Below are 18,182 nucleotides of genomic sequence, written 5' to 3' on the forward strand. Positions count from 1 at the left end.
TCGTCAAGGCTAGAGACTTAGTCTAGGTCACTGCAATCCACACACTGTTTCAATACCTAATGCTGAATCCCCCAGTGATAAGATTTCTGATGAGGTTGTATTAAGAAAAGAAGCCATGCTTCCTCAACCGGTGGGATTAGTGACATAGTACCTAGGCGGAATATTAATACGTGTTGTAGCCGTCAACAACCGAATTCCTATATTACTAACATTGCAATGAGGTTTTAATTACTCAAAATACAAACCGAGCTCCAGGCATCAACATCTTAATAGGACTACTAACATCCTGTAGTAATGTTTTGGATGTGGTATTCCCGCAATGGTCAGAAAGTAAACTGACGAAGGCTGAATGTATTTCTGAACAGCTTTATTGTAATAGCCAGCCTAGAATAATTGTGCAAGGAGCGAGACACTTGTTGACAATGATAACCACACACCGCACACCTATTAAACCACTACAAATAACAAACAAACAAAAAAAACATGCGGTGTCAACCCCATTGCACAACCTTCAACGAGGCGGAGTCATTAAAAACATAAATGTGTTCTGGCTCCTTATGAGCCATTGTACCGTTTCTGTTGTTACAAAACTGTTCGTTTCGTTCATTTAAAAGTTTGCGTGAATGTGAAAGGACAACCGGATCCTGTTGCCTTGTGCACTTCCTGTTTTCCCATCGAGCAAGAAGGGAATGCTTGAATGGCGACAACTCACTAGTCCTCAAGTCTTGAGCCAAGCACAGCCTGTATGTGTATATGTTATGTTTAGAGTTGTATATGTTTGTTGGGGTTATTGTTTGAATGTTTGTATCATAAAGACGGGAGAAATCAGTTCGCTTATGGGGATTAGCATCGAGTTAGCGATTAGCATCGAGCTAGCGGCTAGCACATTAGCTCGCGACTGTTAGCATGCTTGTCTAACCTCGTGCTATGTTATGCGGCATTCAAGTGGGCTAGTTACTTCGTTGTATTTTATTTGCCGCAGCATGTAAATAGTTTTTATGTTTTTCTTGTTTCAGTTTTACACCTACTTAAAGCATCTAAAGTGATTAAAAAGGGGAAGAATCACCAACAGATGTCGTTTTTTGAAGGAGTTGACTATCTGCCTAGATAGCTGAAATGTAAGTGAGGGCAGAATAGTAAAAAGGCTAGCAAACAGCTCGCTGCACGGCTACTCCATGAGGACAAGGGTGCAGTTTTCCGGGCTTCAGTGTCAACCACAGCAATGCAGTCTACGGAGGAGGACAAGCAGGACGTCCGCTCCATCTGCTCCAACTCATCTTCCAGATCCAGCAGCTCGCTCGTCAATGCAGCAGTTGAAGCTCGTGCAAAGGCGGAAGCCGCACGCGCCAGAGCAGAGTTTGCACGCAAAGAAATTGAAATAAAAATTAAACAAGCAGAACTCAGCGCCACACTGGATGCTCTCAAAGAGGAAAGAGAGGTACAAGCTGCTCTTGCTGAGGTTAATGTGTTTGAGGCAGCAATAGCTGAAGAGGAGGCAAAAAGTGAAACATCTCCATATGTACTAAAAGACAAACATGCTGAGCAAAGTAAAGACTACACCTCTACCCTGCTCACTCACCATGCATTAAAGCAGCTCCCATCACCTACTCATCCAGGTGTTTATAGTCTACATGATTATCTCAAGCCATCACACGACCAGCATGGTGAGGATCCACAAGATGATGGACATTGTGCACCAAACAACCAGCCACAACGTGCCTACACCCCGACTCCATACCCATCTCCATCAACCAACGACGAACTTGCTAATCTTGCTAAATTTCTAGCAAAAAGAGGTTTAGTCACGGACGGCTTTTCTGATAGAGCTGAGGACTACTGGGCTTGGAGGGTGTCTTTTGAAAATGCCATAGGGGGCTAAGTCTTAAACCTAGTGAAAAACTGGACCTACTCACCCGGTGGCTTGGTGAGGAGTCTTTAAAACACGCCAAACGCATACGCTCTGTTCACCTCAACAATCCAGCAGAAGACCTTCGCAGAGTGTGGGAACGGCTACAGGATTGTTATGGAACCCCAGAGGCTATTGAGAAGTCTCTCTTGGACAGACTGGAATGCTTTCCCAGGGTTTCCATTAAAGAGCCCCAAAAACTCAGAGAACTAGGGGACCTCCTATCTGAAATAGATGCAGCCAAATCTGCTGGTGATCTACATGGTCTAGCATATTTAGATACTTCACGTGGCATTGCCCCTGTTGTCGAAAAGTTGCCAATTTACAAGACAAGTGGATGACGGAAGGAACAAAATACAAACAGAAACACAATTTCAGTTTCCCTCCATTTTCATTTTTTTTGCGATTTCATACAAGATCAAGCTAAAATGAGAAATGACCCCAGCTTTAAGTTAGCACCAGCTGCTTTAAATCAGTCCCAGCCCTCTCAGAACAAGCACTACTCAAGGTTTGGGAAATCCAGAGCTCCTGTCACCGTCCAAAAAACACAAGTAAATAAGACATCCAGAACGATCAACATAAAGTTGGGTGAGTTCACTAACAAAGAGTGTCCGATCCACAAGAAGCCACATGCACTGAATAAGTGTAGAGGTTTTCGAGAAAAGACTAGATGAATGCAAGGCATTTCTTAAGGAACACAACATTTGCTTCCGGTGTTGTGACTCATCCTCTCACCTAGCAAGAGACTGTAAGGCAGAAATTGTATGTTCGGAGTGTAATAGCAATAGGCATATAGCAGCCTTGCATGCAGGTCTAGCTCCATGGATAGCGCAGGACACACAAGCACAACACACACCTGATGGCGAGGTTGGGGAGCGCCAGGGTCAGGAGCACGCGGAGGACCATGGTGGGGAGAATGGCACGAGTACTGTAGAAACAAGCTCAGCATGCACGCAAATATGCAGAGATTTGAAAGGGGGTCGCTGATGCTCAAAAATATGTCCCGCCTATGTGTATCCACAGGGACATCCAGACAAGAAGGTCAAGGTTTACACTATTATAGATGACCAAAGTAATAGATCATTAGCAAAATCTGCCCTTTTTGACACCTTTGGCATACCAACAAGCCATGTTGCGCCATACACACTTAGGACGTGTACAGGAGTCACAATGATAAGTGGCCGGGTAGCTGAGAACTTCATCATACAATCAATTGATGGGCAGTTCACCTCCAAGCTGCCTCACCTGCTGGAGTGTGACTCCTTACCAGACAATAAATCCGAAATTCCTACTCCAAACGTTGCTCTTGCACATCCACACCTTAGACGTTTGGCAGGTAGAATCCACTCTCTTGACACTAAAGCTGAGATTATGTTGCTTTTGGGGCGCGACATAGTACAAGTTCATAAGGTGGTAGAGCGCATTAATGGCCCAATTAATTCACCATTCGCACAGAGACTTGCGCTCGGGTGGGTTATCGTAGGCGACGTATGCCTGGGGGGTGCACACAGGCCTACCGATGTAGCCACCTACAGAACAACCATTCTAGGAAATGGACGTCCTAGTTTCCTACCACCATGCGAGAATAATTTTCATGTCAAAGAGCTTTTTCAGTCACCCAGTGATCTCGGGGAAACTCAAGGTACATAGCATCAAATGGGGTTTCAACAAACTGAGAAGGATGAGAAGCTAGCCCCATCACTTGAAGACCAAGCCTTTCTTGAAATAATGGAAAGAGACTTTTGTCAAGACAATGCAAACAACTGGATTGCTCCACTTCCTTTCCGCACACCCAGACCTCGTCTTCCAAACAACAGGAGTCTCGCTCTCAGTCGTTTCCAGTCACTGCGCCGCAATCTAAAGAAACATCCAGAAATGGAGAAACACTACATGAACTTCATGCAAGGGTTGTTTGATAGAGATCATGCAGAGCCAGCACCAGCTCTTGGGGAAGAAGACGAATGCTGGTATCTGCCATCCTTTGGGGTTTATCACCCACAAAAGCCAGGGAACATTCGAGTTGTCTTTGACTCGGCGCTAAATATAAAGGGGTGGCTTTGAACGACGTGCTGTTCGAAGGTCCAAACATGAACAACAGTCTAATTGGAGTAATCCTCCGATTTCGAGAAGAGTCTGTGGCTGTCATGGCGGATATACAACAAAGGTTCCATTGTTTTCATGTGCAGGAGGACCACAGGAACTTTCTTAGGTTCTTTTGGTTTCACAACAACGACCCAACAGAACCAGTCAGGGAGTTCAGAATGAAGGTGCATGTGTTCGGCAACAGCCCGTCTCCAGCTGTTGCAATATTTGGCCTGAGGAATGCAGCCGAGAGGTCAAATTCACAGCACTCAATTGAAGCCAAGCAGTTTGTGCAAAGACATTTTTACGTGGACGATGGACTCAAATCTGTTCCCACTGATTCCGAGGCAATTAAACTTCTTAAAGACACTCAAGAACTGCTTGCTAGTTCCAACTTAAGGCTACACAAAATAGCCTCAAACAGCCCAAGCGTCATGGCTGCCTTCCCCAAGGAAGATTTGGCCAACGGACTCAAAGACATTGACTTGTACACAGAGTTTCCATCTATACAGAGAAGTTTAGGAATGTGCTGGGACATAGGAAGAGACACATTCACATTCAAGGTTTCAAAGACTGCTAAGCCTTACACGAAAAGGGGCGTCCTGTCCACAATTAACTGTCTCTTCGACCCGCTGGGGTTTGCAGTACCAATAAGCGTCCAGGGGAGGCTACTGTTGCGGGACCTGACGAAAGAGACTTGTGGTTGGGATGAGCCACTTCCTGTGGCAATGTACAAAGAGTGGCATAAATGGAAGAATGCCTTGCAACAACTTGAGGAAATTCACATTCCAAGACCGTACTTTTCATTTTCATTGGCAATTGCAGAACACAAGCAGATCTGTATATTCTGTGACGCCTCAGTTCAAGCAATCACAGCTGTAGCTTACATACAAGCAACCAACAAAGATGGTCTCACACAGCTAGCCTTTGTATTTGGAAAAGCCAAACTTGCTCCCAAGCCTGAACTTACCATTCCTAGACTTGAGCTGTGCGCAGCGGTGTTAGGGGTGGAAGTGGGAGAGCTAATAAGGGAGGAAATGAACATTCAAATCAGTGCCATGTGTTTCTTCTCAGATAGCAAGGTTGTACTTGGCTATATTTACAATGAGTCGAGAAGATTCCATGTTTTCGTCAACAATCGTGTTCAAAGAATTAGACAAACCACGCAACCAGCTCATTGGAGCTATGTCTATACAGATAGCAACCCTGCCGACCATGGCTCAAGATCTCTTTCAGCAGACAAACTATCATCTAGCACATGGTTAAGGGGCCCAGAGTTCTTACTGAAGCCCACAAAGAACAACTCAAGCGAAACCTTTCAACTACAAGTTACTGATTCGGACATAGAGATTCGACCTTTGCTTATAGACATTGATTCTGGAGTTCTACCAGCTTGTCTCAAGGCGTCAAACGTCCAGTCTTTCTCTAGCTGGCAGTCTCTCATCAAAGCTCTTGCCCGGTTAGTACACATTGCACAAACCTTTAAACACAAATCGACTGATGGACAATGCAAGGGGTGGCACATTGCATTTCCACCCCTTGCAATGTGCAAGTGCCTCACACTTCGAACAAGCTAGACAGGTGGTCATAAAGGCAGTTCAAGAAGAATATTTTTCAAAAGAGCTTAGACACCTCGTGGCAGGAAAAAACATTCCGAAGGGAAGTCCTCTTGTAATGCTTTCCCCGTACCTTGACCAAAAAGGACTTCTCAGAATTGGAGGACGTCTCCCCCACTCAGACTTAGGTACTTTAGAGAAACAACCACTTATTTTACCACGTCAGCACCATGTAACTAGTATGCTAATCCGCCATTACCATGAAAATGTCAAACACCAAGGGCGTCACCTTACGGAAGGTGCTTTACGGTCCGCAGGTTACTGGATTTTGGGGGGTAAACGTCAGATTAGCAATTCTCATTCACACTTGCGTGATTTGTCGAAAGCTAAGGGGAGGGACACAGTCACAGAAAATGTCCGACCTTCCTAGAGAAAGCCTTAGCATAGAACCTCCGTTCTCATATGTCGGCGTTGATGTGTTTGGGCCATGGTCAGTTACCTCTTGCCGAACTAGGGGTGGGGTTGCAAGTAGCAAACGGTGGGCGGTGATGTTTACCTGCATGAGCACTAGGGCCGTTCTCATAGAGACAATAGAGTCCATGGACACCTCTAGTTTCATCAACGCTCTCCGCCGATTCTTTTTCATTAGGGGGCCAGCAAAACAATTAAGGTCAGACTGCGGATCTAACTTCAGGGGCGCTTGTAAGGAGTTAGGATTTGACACTAAGATTCCTTCAGATCCGAACATAAAGTCATTCCTTAATGGTAGCGGTTGTACTTGGATCTTTAATCCTCCGCACTCTTCGCATATGGGGGGCAGTTGGGAGCGGATGAAAGGGGTAGCACGTAGGATCTTAGACTGTCAGCTTGCCCAGTACGGATCACGACACCTCTCCCACGAGGTCTTAACAACCTTCCTGGCCGAAGTATCAGCAGTTATGAATGGGAGGCCGTTGGTTCCTGTGTCAAGCGACCCAGAGGCACCATTCATACTCCTGCAACTCTTTTGACTCAAAAAGTTGGTGTGCTTCCAACTCCTCCTGGCGAACTTGAAGAAAAGGACATCTACAGGCGTCAGTGGAAACAAGTCCAGCATTTAGCCAATTCTTTTTGGCATCGCTGGTGAAAGGAATACCTCTCGACTCTGCAATGTCGACGCAAGTGGCAGTCTGCAAGACGCAACCTTCGGCGGGGTGATGTTGTCCTCCTCAAGGACCCCCTGGTGAATAGAAACCAATGGCCTATGGGACTCATTGTAAACGTTTTTCCCAGCAGTGACGGCTACGTCAGGAAAGTGGAAGTTAAAGTGATTCAAGATGGGAATACGAGAGTGCACCTGAGACCAGTAACTGATATTGTTCTTCTGTTGTCAGATGCTGTACAGCAGGATTAGTTTGGGGTTCTAGTGTGACATCTTACTGATGTCAGGTGGGGAGTGTTCTGGCTCCTTATGAGCCATTGTACCGTTTCTGTTGTTACAAAACTGTTCGTTTTGTTCATTTAAAAGTTTTCCCATTGAGCAATAAGGGAATGCTTGAAAGTCGACAACTCACTAGTCCACAAGTCTTGAGCCAAGCACAGCCTGTATGTGTATATGTTATGTTTAGAGTTGTATACGTTTGTTGGGGTTATTGTTTGAATGTTTGTATCATAAAGACGGGGGAAATCAGTTCGCTTATGGGGATTAGCATCGAGTTAGCGATTAGCATCGAGCTAGCGGCTAGCACATTAGCTCGCGACTGTTAGCATGCTTGTCTAACCTCGTGCTATGTCATGCGGCATTCAAGTGGGCTAGTTACTTTGTTGTATTTTATTTGCCGCAGCATGTAAATAGTTTTTATGTTTTTCTTGTTTCAGTTTTACACCTACTTAAAGCATCTAAAGTGATTAATAAGGGGAAGAATCACCAACAGGTGTCGTTTTTTGAAGGAGTTGACTATCTGCCTAGCTAGCTGAAACGTTAGTGAGGGCAGAATAAAATGGGCCCAAACAATAAAATAGTCAAAGTGGGATAAAATAATTAACAGGACAGCATTGCACGGTCCTGCAGAAAAAAATAAAAATAAATTGTTGCTGAATGCGATCAATAACTTGCCAGCAAATTGACATGTTGTCCCCACTCATTAGTTGGTTGCGATCATTCACACTTCTAAAAAAAATAAACAAATTAAACCAACCCCAACACATCAAAACTAAAAGATCACATAAAAACGAATACATTTCGCAAACTGGTAACGCAACCCAGATGTAAGACTACCGATTGTCTGTTAGACAGACGAAAGGTGACGTGTTGGCGTCTTACTGCCTCACGTGCAGTACTGTCTTCCGCAAGGTGCCTCTCACTTACAAACAAAGCAAACAGGAAGTACGTCAAGCGCCCATTTTATATTTTCGTTGCCGGAACAACTTTCAAAAATAAAAGAACTTGCATCCTGGCTGCAAAATTAAAAGCTCATTCTCCTACAATTAAGACTCAAATTAGTTCAGGAAAACTTTAAATTCGGCTTCATAAATATTAGGTCGATCTCATCAAAAGCTTTTCTTGTAAATTATCTTATTGAAGATCACAATCTTTAAGTGCTTGGTGTCTGTGAGACTTGATTAAAACCAAATGAATTTTTATCATTAAATGAGGCCTCACCCCCAAACTTTGTGGGCTCAAATGTTGCTCGACTTTGTAAAAAAAAAAAAAAAAGTGTGTGTGTGTGTGTGTGTGTGTGGGGGGGGGGGGGGGGGGGGGGGGGGTCACCCAAATTTCAGAATCTGGTCTTAAATTTAGCACGAGCACGAATCACACCTTCAAGACATTTGAGGCTCTCGTTATGCGATCGAGCTAGTCACCACCATTCTATGTGGTACTTACTTACCGTCCTCCCGGTCCATATTCTGGATTCTTAGAGGAATTACCTGAATTTATGGCTGGTAACGCGGATAGGTGGACTAAATCAAAACTAATGCATGGAGACACAAGAGGAGGAGGCACAGGAACTACATAAACAGAAAAAAACAGAACCCCTCAAAATAAACCCACAACCCAAAATCCAACAAACCATGACAAAACAGCGACACACTAGAATGGCAACATCTTAGATTTTGTGTTAACCCTTCTCCTGACTGCCTCAAATGTCACAATTTTTGCCGTATACTAACGCTATGTCTGATCTTTATCTTATAACATTTGAAGTTCTAGCTTAGTGTGGTCTTATTGACTACAACCAAGGCTTTAAGAGTCGTAATATTAAATCATCAACCACAGCTGCACTTTCTGAACTACGGCCTTTTGCAGCAGCAGCAGCCTTTCTGTCTTTCATTGGATCAGTCGATTTTAATACGGTTCTTTTAAATTCCCTAAACTCTATAGCACCGTTAAGACTTAAAACTCATCCAAAGCGGCACACTCCGTGGTTTACGGATGAAACGCGCACGCTTAAATTGTTAAGTAGAAAACTTGAGCGCAAATGGCAAACAACCAAACTTGAGGTCTTCCGTCAGGCCTGGTACGATAGCTTGCTGGAATATAAAGAGGCTCTTAGGTTAGCTCAAAATAATTACTTTTCCAAAATCATTGGTCTTAATAAACACAACCCCAAATATGTATTTGACACGGTAGCAAAGCTAATGCAACAGCAGCAGATTAATCATAGCTCCCTCCATTCAGCACACAATTTCATGCAATTCTTTACTCAGTGCATTCAGCTTATAAGGGACAAAATAAAAAATGCAGCGCCACTTACCCTCTCGGGTACTGTGATTGCTGACTCCAGTTTGGACAATCAGGTTCTTGAAAGTCTGGTCAGCCTGTCCCAGTTTGATTTACTATCCCTGAAGTGTCTTACACACCTGGTTACAGCGGCAAAGCCGACATCCTGCATGCTCGACCTGCTTCCATGTAAACTCGTTAAAGACTTATTCCCAATCTTAGGATCATCTGTCTTGAATATTATCAATCTTTCGCTCTCCTCTGGCATTGTACCTGAAGCTTTTAAGAGGGCTGTCATTCAACCATTACTTATGAAACCTCAGCAAGATCCTGAAAATCTCTCTAATTATTGACCAGTGTCACATTTTCCGTTTATTGTGAAAATTCTTGAGAAAGTTGTAGCACAACAGCTTAGTGATTTCATGATTGATAACAGTCGATAAACAAGGGCAAATTAATAATAATGTTGTTTACTACTTTTTTTTTACTACTTTTTTTTTATTTTAGACGGTTTAGCTCCTTCCTATCTCGTCGACCCAGCATCACCATATGTTTCGTCCCGACAACTTTGGTCACAAAATGCCGGTTTGTTATCGACCCCTGCGGGCAAAAGAAGTCTTCTGAAGGTTTCTGATTTTCCCCAAATTGGGGTTTTTGAGTTTTTCCTTCCCTTTCTGGGATCAAGGCTCTTTTGCATTTGCGTGCCAGTACTCTGGAATGTCCTACCTTTGGAAGTTTGTGCAGTCACCTTAGTAGAATTCTTTAAATCCTGACTAAAAACACATTTATACTCACAACCATTTAATTACTGGGCCTGTTTGCAGCTTTATTCTTCTTTTTCCTGCCCCCTTCTCCCGGCTCGGAGAGAGGGCTGGCTAGATGGTGAAGGATGACTTAAACACCTCCATTTGGCCCTGCGCTGATCGAACATCTGCGGTCCTCTCTGCTGGACTGGGGGAAGGTTCCTGCCCAATGGCTTTGCCTGCTGTCAAGACATCATTGCACTATATGGCACAATGTTTTCAGTAATCTGTATTGTGTATCTGTATTTGTCTGTATTTGGTACATGCAGCATCCACTTCAACCTGTGAGTCTGGAAGGGGACTCCTCCCACCTGTGGTCCCTTCTGAAGGTTTCTGATTTTCCCCAAATTGGGATTTTTTTAGTTTCTTCCTTCCAGTTCTGGGAGCTTTGACAGGGGATGCTGTTGTGTACCTACACCCAAAAGATGTCTTTGTATGACTTCTTTTTTCAAAAGAAGTCTCGACATTGATCTCTTTTTACCTGTGAAGCCCTTTGAGACTTCGGTGATTCAGGGCTATACAAATAAAATTTGATTGATTGATTTATTGAGGTGAACTTGACAGTCTATCAATTAATAGTACAATGTGGATTCTGTCATTTTGTGCTGATTCTCAACACACGCGCATATATACACACAAACAATCTTCCTGTCACTCGAGAATCTTCCTGTCTTTCGAGCTCTTGCCCACTTCCACACTATGGCAAGCAGAAGAGATCATACGATGCCAACTTCGCGTTTGTTTTGAGTTACGCCATTGGGCGTTTGAAATATAGCTTTTTGCACCTAGTAACGTCTGAGATCACAAGTGAAATCTCGCTTCACGGCTAGTGTGAATGACGTTCATGTTGAAAAACACCAGACAGCGTTTGGAACAGCGCTTTTTATTTTTGACGCCGACTGCCGTTGCTGATGCTGTTGGCTAATGTCAATGCTCCAAATGGCGTCTGGCATATTTGAAACAAAACATTTGTCGCTGCAAGGCATCTAGAGCGGCGTTCTTGACACTGTCTCTGATTCTGCTAGGCGTTAAAAGTGGTGTAAAAATGCCATTCTAAAGGCATACGGCGTAACTTGATACAAACACAAATTGGCGTCCTATTGTAGGACAAGAGCGCGTGTGAGCTTGTTTGTGTTTACCTGCGTGCATGCATGTGTGGTAGTCAACGTGAAGTGACAGAATCGCAGTGGTGGGCCATCAGGGCCAGCAAGGCCTTCTCTGCTGGCCTAATATAACCTGAAATTCTCATAACTATAATAAACTATGATATTATAACCATAATCAAAGTTAATTTCATTTAAAATTAATTTTACAAAATATATGTTTTACATATAAAATTATTCTCTTATTCTGTTTTTTGTGTTATATTATATCCATATGGTTACACTCCTACAAGTGCTGCCATTTTAGTGTAAAGTTTTTAGCCAATTAGAAATCAGCTAATGCGAGTCGCCAGGCAGACTTCCAGGCAAACTTCCAGGCAGACATCTAGCTGGGAGGTGCTCAGGCTTTCGCTTGAATAAGTAGAAGGCTTCTGTACAGTGTGCAATGACGTATTGTGTACGGGCCCATATTTTTGTTAGACTGCTGCAATAATCGAGGCATAAGATTGCCATCTAGAGGCTTCATTTAGAATGAGACGTAAGTGGACGCTCACTGCAGGAAGGCGGTGCCATATTAGTCGTTAAACAAGGTTATTTATAAATGAATAAAAATAAAACATGTTGCTCAACCAGCTAACGTTAGTGTTAGCGTATATCAAAGCCAGACTCGCAGATTTTTTTTTTTTTTTAACCCACTATGGCTGAAGAAGAGCACAACAGAAATTGGACCAATGCGACTTTGAGCATATCGTCCATGTCAATAGAAAAATAATTTATTTATTAATGGAAATGAAACGCGAAGACAAACTCTTCAAGCAAGTCACGAAAGTCTTTCTGAGAAAAAAATGAATGGATTTTGCACTAAAATAACTTGGAGACAGCCGTTGTGGGTGAGTTAATATGTTTTTTGTCATTTTATGTCATTCATATTCAATTGTCATGTTTGGTTGGCTTTTGTTGTTGTGGGGTTTGTTAATGTTTTTGTTCCACTTGCGTTTGCCTTTATTGTTTGCGTTCTCATTAATTTGATTTTGAGTTTTATAATGGCTGTGGTCTGCACGCCATCTCAAACTCAGATGTCTTGCCAAAACGAAAAAAGTGTCTGTAATTGGCCCCAAAATGGCCTTATGAGTGGAAAAAAGCCTCTCAGTCCCGGCCCATTTCACCTAGAGCTACGAATATTTGTAGGCTTCTGTAGGCCCTCGAGACCTACAAAAAAGACAGCACGAGCCATCTGCTCTGATGTACAGAAAAAGAGTCATGAATTTTTGAATGTGCACTTTTGGCCCGTTTTTGCTCGTTTGCAGGTCCCGAACTGCTCCTTTTTTCTCCTAAATGCTTGACTCAGTCCACTTCAAATTTGCTTTGGTGTATTATCAGACTTGGAGGCACAATTGATCAAAATTTCGTGAAGATCTTCTGACAAATATGATGGGGGCGGGGCTTCAAAATATGTGTTTGTTTTCTTTGTCACATGTGACAAAAACCTTAATAACTCAGCTGTACATGCTTCAAAAAATCTGTAACTTTACTGAAACATTAAGACTCATGCCCTTAACGCATTCGTGTAATACATTTTTGCATTACTTATAGGGCTACCAAATGGTAACCAAATATGTCAGTCCAATGTCTCGCCAAAACCAACAAAGTTGCTGTATTTGGACCCAGATGGTCTTATCTTTTCAAAAAGTCATACATTTGATGGGTAACTAATGCGAAACACCTATCAATGTATTTTTTGTCGTAGTGCGAGCGCCACCTAATATAGCATTTTTTAAACATTTTTATGTGCTCAGTTGAGCCTATTGAAGTAATATCGCTGAAATTAAGTCTGACAAGCTTCTACAGGTCTGCTGACCTCCACCAAATATTACGATGTTTCGATAATGGGCGTGGCTTCAACATCCATTTTCGTTCTGAAGATTTATCGGACCAGTGAAAGCTGCTGTAATTTGACCCAGAGGATCTGGTCTTCTCACAGTTTCACACATTGGATGAGAGACAAACATATATTCTAGTGCAGGGGTCGGCAACCCAAAATGTTGAAAGAGCCATATTGGACCAAAAAAACAAAAAACAAATATGTCTGGAGCCGCAAATAAATAAAAGCCTTGTAATGAAGACAACACATGCTGTATGTATCTATAATAGCTATATTAGCATACTATCAAAATGATTAACTACAAATACATAATGAGGCTTCATGATTAAATGTTTATTTTTCCTGCAGTGCATCCTGACATACTACATGACTACTCTGTTGTGTGATGCCGCCTCAAGTTTAACTAAATTACACTATTAATGAATTATGTTTCATTGCTTTGATTAAATTAAATAAAGCGGATTTTAGAAGATTTTATTCATGAGGATTCGAAAAAAACAAAATGGAACATGCATAAGGTGGCCCTTATCTGGGCAATAGAGTGCAATAAAACGTACCCTGCATCTATAAAAATAAAACATCAGCCACATACCTGCATAAACGCGCAGTCTGTTCAACAGCGATCACATCACTGGCAATTGAGTATGCTGGCGCTGAATTAATGTCCTTGATTTGTTGATCGGTGTTGCCTGCCATTTTAATCGTTCTTTCCTTCACTGTCTTGGCGGAGAGAGGCGTGTCTTTTTTTTTTGTATTTTCCCTGTTTTGTTTATGAAGTCTTTGGTGTTGGTGTTCTGATATGTTGATGAATGACTCCATGTAGTCACCAACTGTAAACGGTTTGCCACGTTTTATTATCTCCCGGGTTGCAACGAAACTTGCAGCAGTCGTGGAGTTTGGAGATGCAATCCACTTCTTAAATATATTTTTGCGCTCCTCTAATTTCTGCAGAAGTAATGCAATCGCACTTTTTCTCTCATTGCCAACTGGGTACTCGGCTATAAATGTAGAACACCTTCCCTGAAAATGTCGTTCCACATTGCTATTTTTGTTATTTGACAACTTCTCGCTACAGAGCAAACATTCAGGCAATCCTTCTGCATTGGCAACGAATGTAAATGATTCGGTCCAAGAAATGTTGAATCGTCTGTTCTCCTCAGTTATTTTTCTCTTTTTCCCTTTGGGATCCATGGCTCATGGCCGCCGGTTTGTTTACAACAGCCACTTGCCTAGCATCCTGCCCTGCTGACAGAAACGCATGTCTCAGGCTATGACGTAATTCTTCCTTGACAGAAATGTTGAAATGTAATGTTTATTTAACACATTTTTACAACATTGCAAAATGTTAAGAATGTTTTTGTCATGTTTGTCCCCCTACAGAAACCACATTAAAACGAAAAAAATATTTTTCTTCCCCATCTTTTTTCATTTTCAATCATTTTTGATAAAGCTCCAGGGAGCCACTAGGACCTCGCTAAAGAGCTGCATGCGGCTCGAGAGCCGCGGGTTGCCGACCCCTGTTCTAGTGTAATGCTAGCACCACCTAGTGGCAGCAAAACATGTCGAAAGATTACAGTCAATCCTGATGGTATGAGCTAAAACTACGAAACGTTTTAGACATATGTAGGACTGTAAGACCTACAAAAACGTCAATGGGAGTCATGTGCTAGGATGTACAGCAAAATAATTATGTTTTTTTTTTAATGTGCAACTTCCCCCCTGTTCTTGTACATTGGCTGGTCTCAAACCTGTGCCTTCTTATCATGGACCATTATCAGACTTAGTGGCACAAATATCCCAAAAACAGTGAAGATCCCATGACATGTAAGATATGGGTGGAGCTTCAAATTATGTTGAATATTTCCTTCGCCAAGAGTGACAAAAACCTTAAGAACTCAACTGTAACAGCTACGAAACTTTTTAGGCATATGTAAAACACCTACAAAAAAGCCAAAAGGAGTCATGTGCTAGGGTGTACAGAAAAATAGTTATGCATTTTTTTAATGTGCAATTTTGCCTCATTCTTGTACATTAGCTGGTCTCAAACAAGTGCCTTTTTCTCTAAAACGGTTCATCTCATTATCTTCAACTTTGGCATGGACCGTTATCAGACTTAGGGGCACAAATATTCCATATATCTTGGAGACCCTATGACAAATAAGATGGGGGCGGAGCTTCAAATTATGTTTAATATTTTCTTCGCCAAGAGTGAGAAAAACCTTAATAACTCAGCTGTAACAGCTTCAAGCCATCTGAAACTTTGCAGGGACTTAATACAGTATGTGATAAACTTCCAAATCATTTACAGTGCCACCTAGTGGTGGACAAAAATCTTATTTTCTACACTTTCATGTACTGACCACTGTGGTCTTTCCTTGGTGCACCGTCTGTACACTTGGGGGTGCTGATCTTTTCAAAACTTTCATATATATGATGGGAGTCCAATGTGAAACACACAAGCCTATTTTTAATCGTAGTGTGAGCGCCACCTCGTGGCAACAAAAAATATACCAATTCCTTAACGTTTTTATGTATTCTGCTTAGCCTCTTGAAGTGATATCAATTAAATGTTTTCTGAAAAGTCATTAGACACGCCTATTGCCCTACACCAGGGGTCCCCAAACTTTTTCCTGTGAGGGCCACATAACTTTTCCCTTCTCTGATGGGGGGCCGGTGTCAGTTTGTAACAGAAAAAGTGTGACGATCGTAGGGGAGCTTAAAAATTGTATTGTTTTCCAGAAAGCCACACATAACCAAATAACCCTTTCCAAGTTCTTTACAGAAAAAAGTAAGGAAACATATAATGACACTATTAATGAAATAAATAATAAACTAAATAACCCTCTCTGAGTTCTTCACAGAAAAAAACAGGAAATGAATAATAACTAAATAACTCTCTCTGGGTTCTTCATAGAAAAAAAAGCCATGGAACATTAACTTTCTGTTGTGCCATGCACAATCTTAACAGATAAAAGTTCAGCTCAGTTGTCAGAGCACCGCTGTTTGCAGCTCTCTCATCAACTTGCCTGTGAAAACCACAAAGGAAGCAGGTTGAGAAACTGAACTAAGTGCACCTACACAGCACAATACATTTCACTACCAGTATGGTTTTAAAAATGGATTTTATCCCAGTAGATTTTATTATGATTATATTTGTTTATGCTCAGAATAACTCAAGTCAGAAAAGTGAGCTTACCTATGTATGTTCATTAGTGTGAACTGTGGGCCTGCATCTGGCTGGTGAGAAGTTGAATATCAGGTTCCATTCTAGTTACAGACAGTCTCAAGCACTGATGCAAATGTTCATCTGTCAATCTTGACAGTTTCGCCCACCATGCTAGGAGCCCCGTCAGTCGTGATCCTAGCTAGCTTTGACCAGTCCAGGTCCAACTTTTCCATGGTTTGGCACACTTTGTCAAAAATGTCCTCTCCCGTTGTAGTCCCTTTGAGACTTTGGAGGGCTGCCAGCTCTTCGCATATCTCAAAGTTTGCGCTAATTCCACGAATAAAAATGAGCAGTTGCGCTGTGTCTTGCACGTCCGTGCTCTCATCCAGTGCTAATGAAAAAAAGTCAAATTCTTTCGTCTTCTGCTGCAGCTGGGCATATACATTACTGCCGATTTCTTCAACGCGTCTGGTGATTGTACTCGCCGACAGACTTACGGCATTAAATACATCTTTCTTCTCGGGACACACCTCCTCCGCGACAGAATCCATACATTTCTTAACAAACTCTCCGTCAGTGAAAGGCTTACCGCTGCTTGCTATCAGTTTAGCAACCCGAAAGCTGGCCCGAACGGATGCCTGGTTCAGCTGAGCTTGGCGTACAAATGTATTCTGCTGAGATAGTAGTCCACATTTTAGCTTCGAGAGTTTGTCTGCTCGTATGTGGCCTTGCAAGCTACCGTACTAGTCTTTGTGACGGGATTCATAGTGTCGGCAAAAATTGTATTCTTTGAATACTGCCACCATCTCTTGACAGATGAGACAAACGGCCTTTTCTTTGCATTGAACAAAAAAATAATCGTTTGTCCACTGCAGGTTAAATACCCTGCATTCTGAATCAATTTTTCTCTTACTTAACCTTTTCGCCATTATTCTGTTCTCTCTTTGACGGGGCCGGGCCTAGGATTTTTTTTCTGGAGGCCAAAAAGGAAAAAAAATCCGATAGCGTCTCTGGTATTGTTCAGAGGGCCAGGCCAAATGTGCTGACGGGCCGTATCCGGCCCGCGGGCCGTAGTTTGGTGACCACTGCCCTACACCAAATAGTGCGATTTTTCAATGCAAGCACGGTGTAGCACAGGTAGCTAGTTAGCTATAAAGTATAGCTAGTTTAGCGGCGGTAGCAAGGCGGATGGCTAAAGCTAGGCAAACGGGGCAGCGAAGCTAAGGGGCTATTCTGAATGAGCCAACCGGTCCCATGACGAAGGAAGCTCGGGCTCTGGATGCTGAGCTGAATGCCGACGCAAATTGCGCGTTGGCGCCACTCTTCCACAACACAAGTTTGGGACATAAGGCCTACATGAGGCCTATCACAGAGGCGGCTGGAGAGAGGGTGCTGAAAGTCTGGTTGGCGCCGAAAAAGAAAAATCGACCTGGCTTTACGTGTTGGCGATGCGGTGAGAAACGCCATCGTAAAGTGCAGTCTCTGCAAAACCACGTGGCACACGGAAAAGGCGTGTAGGAAGAAGCGTGGACAAAGCGCTTGCTCTGCATGCGCCCAGGATGGTGGGAACGATAAAACTCATCAGACACCCGGGGTGCATCTGGAGTTGAAAATTGTTCCTTCAGAATGGAAACCGGGGACGTCTATCGGCGAGCACAGCAGGTTCAGCAAACGGGGTTGATTGTGGATACAGGAACATGATCCCACATCATCAGGGACAGAAAGCGGTTCAAGAACTTCGACAGTGACTTCAAGCCAGAGAAGCACAGCATGGAACTAGCAGACAGGAAACTTATCTTTGGACTAGCACAAGGAAAGGGAGACGCGCAGGTATGCCTAATAGACAATAGAGGGACTCGCTGTAAAGTGATGTTGAAGAATGCAATCTGCTACAGCTAATGGAGCCAAAGGTATTTTTCGAAGAAGGTGAAGATGTTGTTGTGGCACCCAATGGTACAATATTTGATATTTATGTGCACAGAAG

The 18,182-nt window shown here is 42.8% G+C and overlaps 1 pseudogene; it reads left to right on the forward strand.

The window, feature by feature from the left end:
* Positions 1-1,222: 1,222 nt before the first annotated feature.
* Positions 1,223-10,665, forward strand: LOC148415253 (uncharacterized; annotated as a pseudogene).
* Positions 10,666-18,182: the final 7,517 nt, after the last annotated feature.

The sequence above is a fragment of the Hippichthys cyanospilos genome, chromosome 12, assembly GCF_059441005.1.
Source record: "Hippichthys cyanospilos isolate Australia breed blue-spotted pipefish chromosome 12, RoL_Hcya_1.0, whole genome shotgun sequence".
Lineage (NCBI taxonomy): Eukaryota > Metazoa > Chordata > Actinopteri > Syngnathiformes > Syngnathidae > Hippichthys > Hippichthys cyanospilos.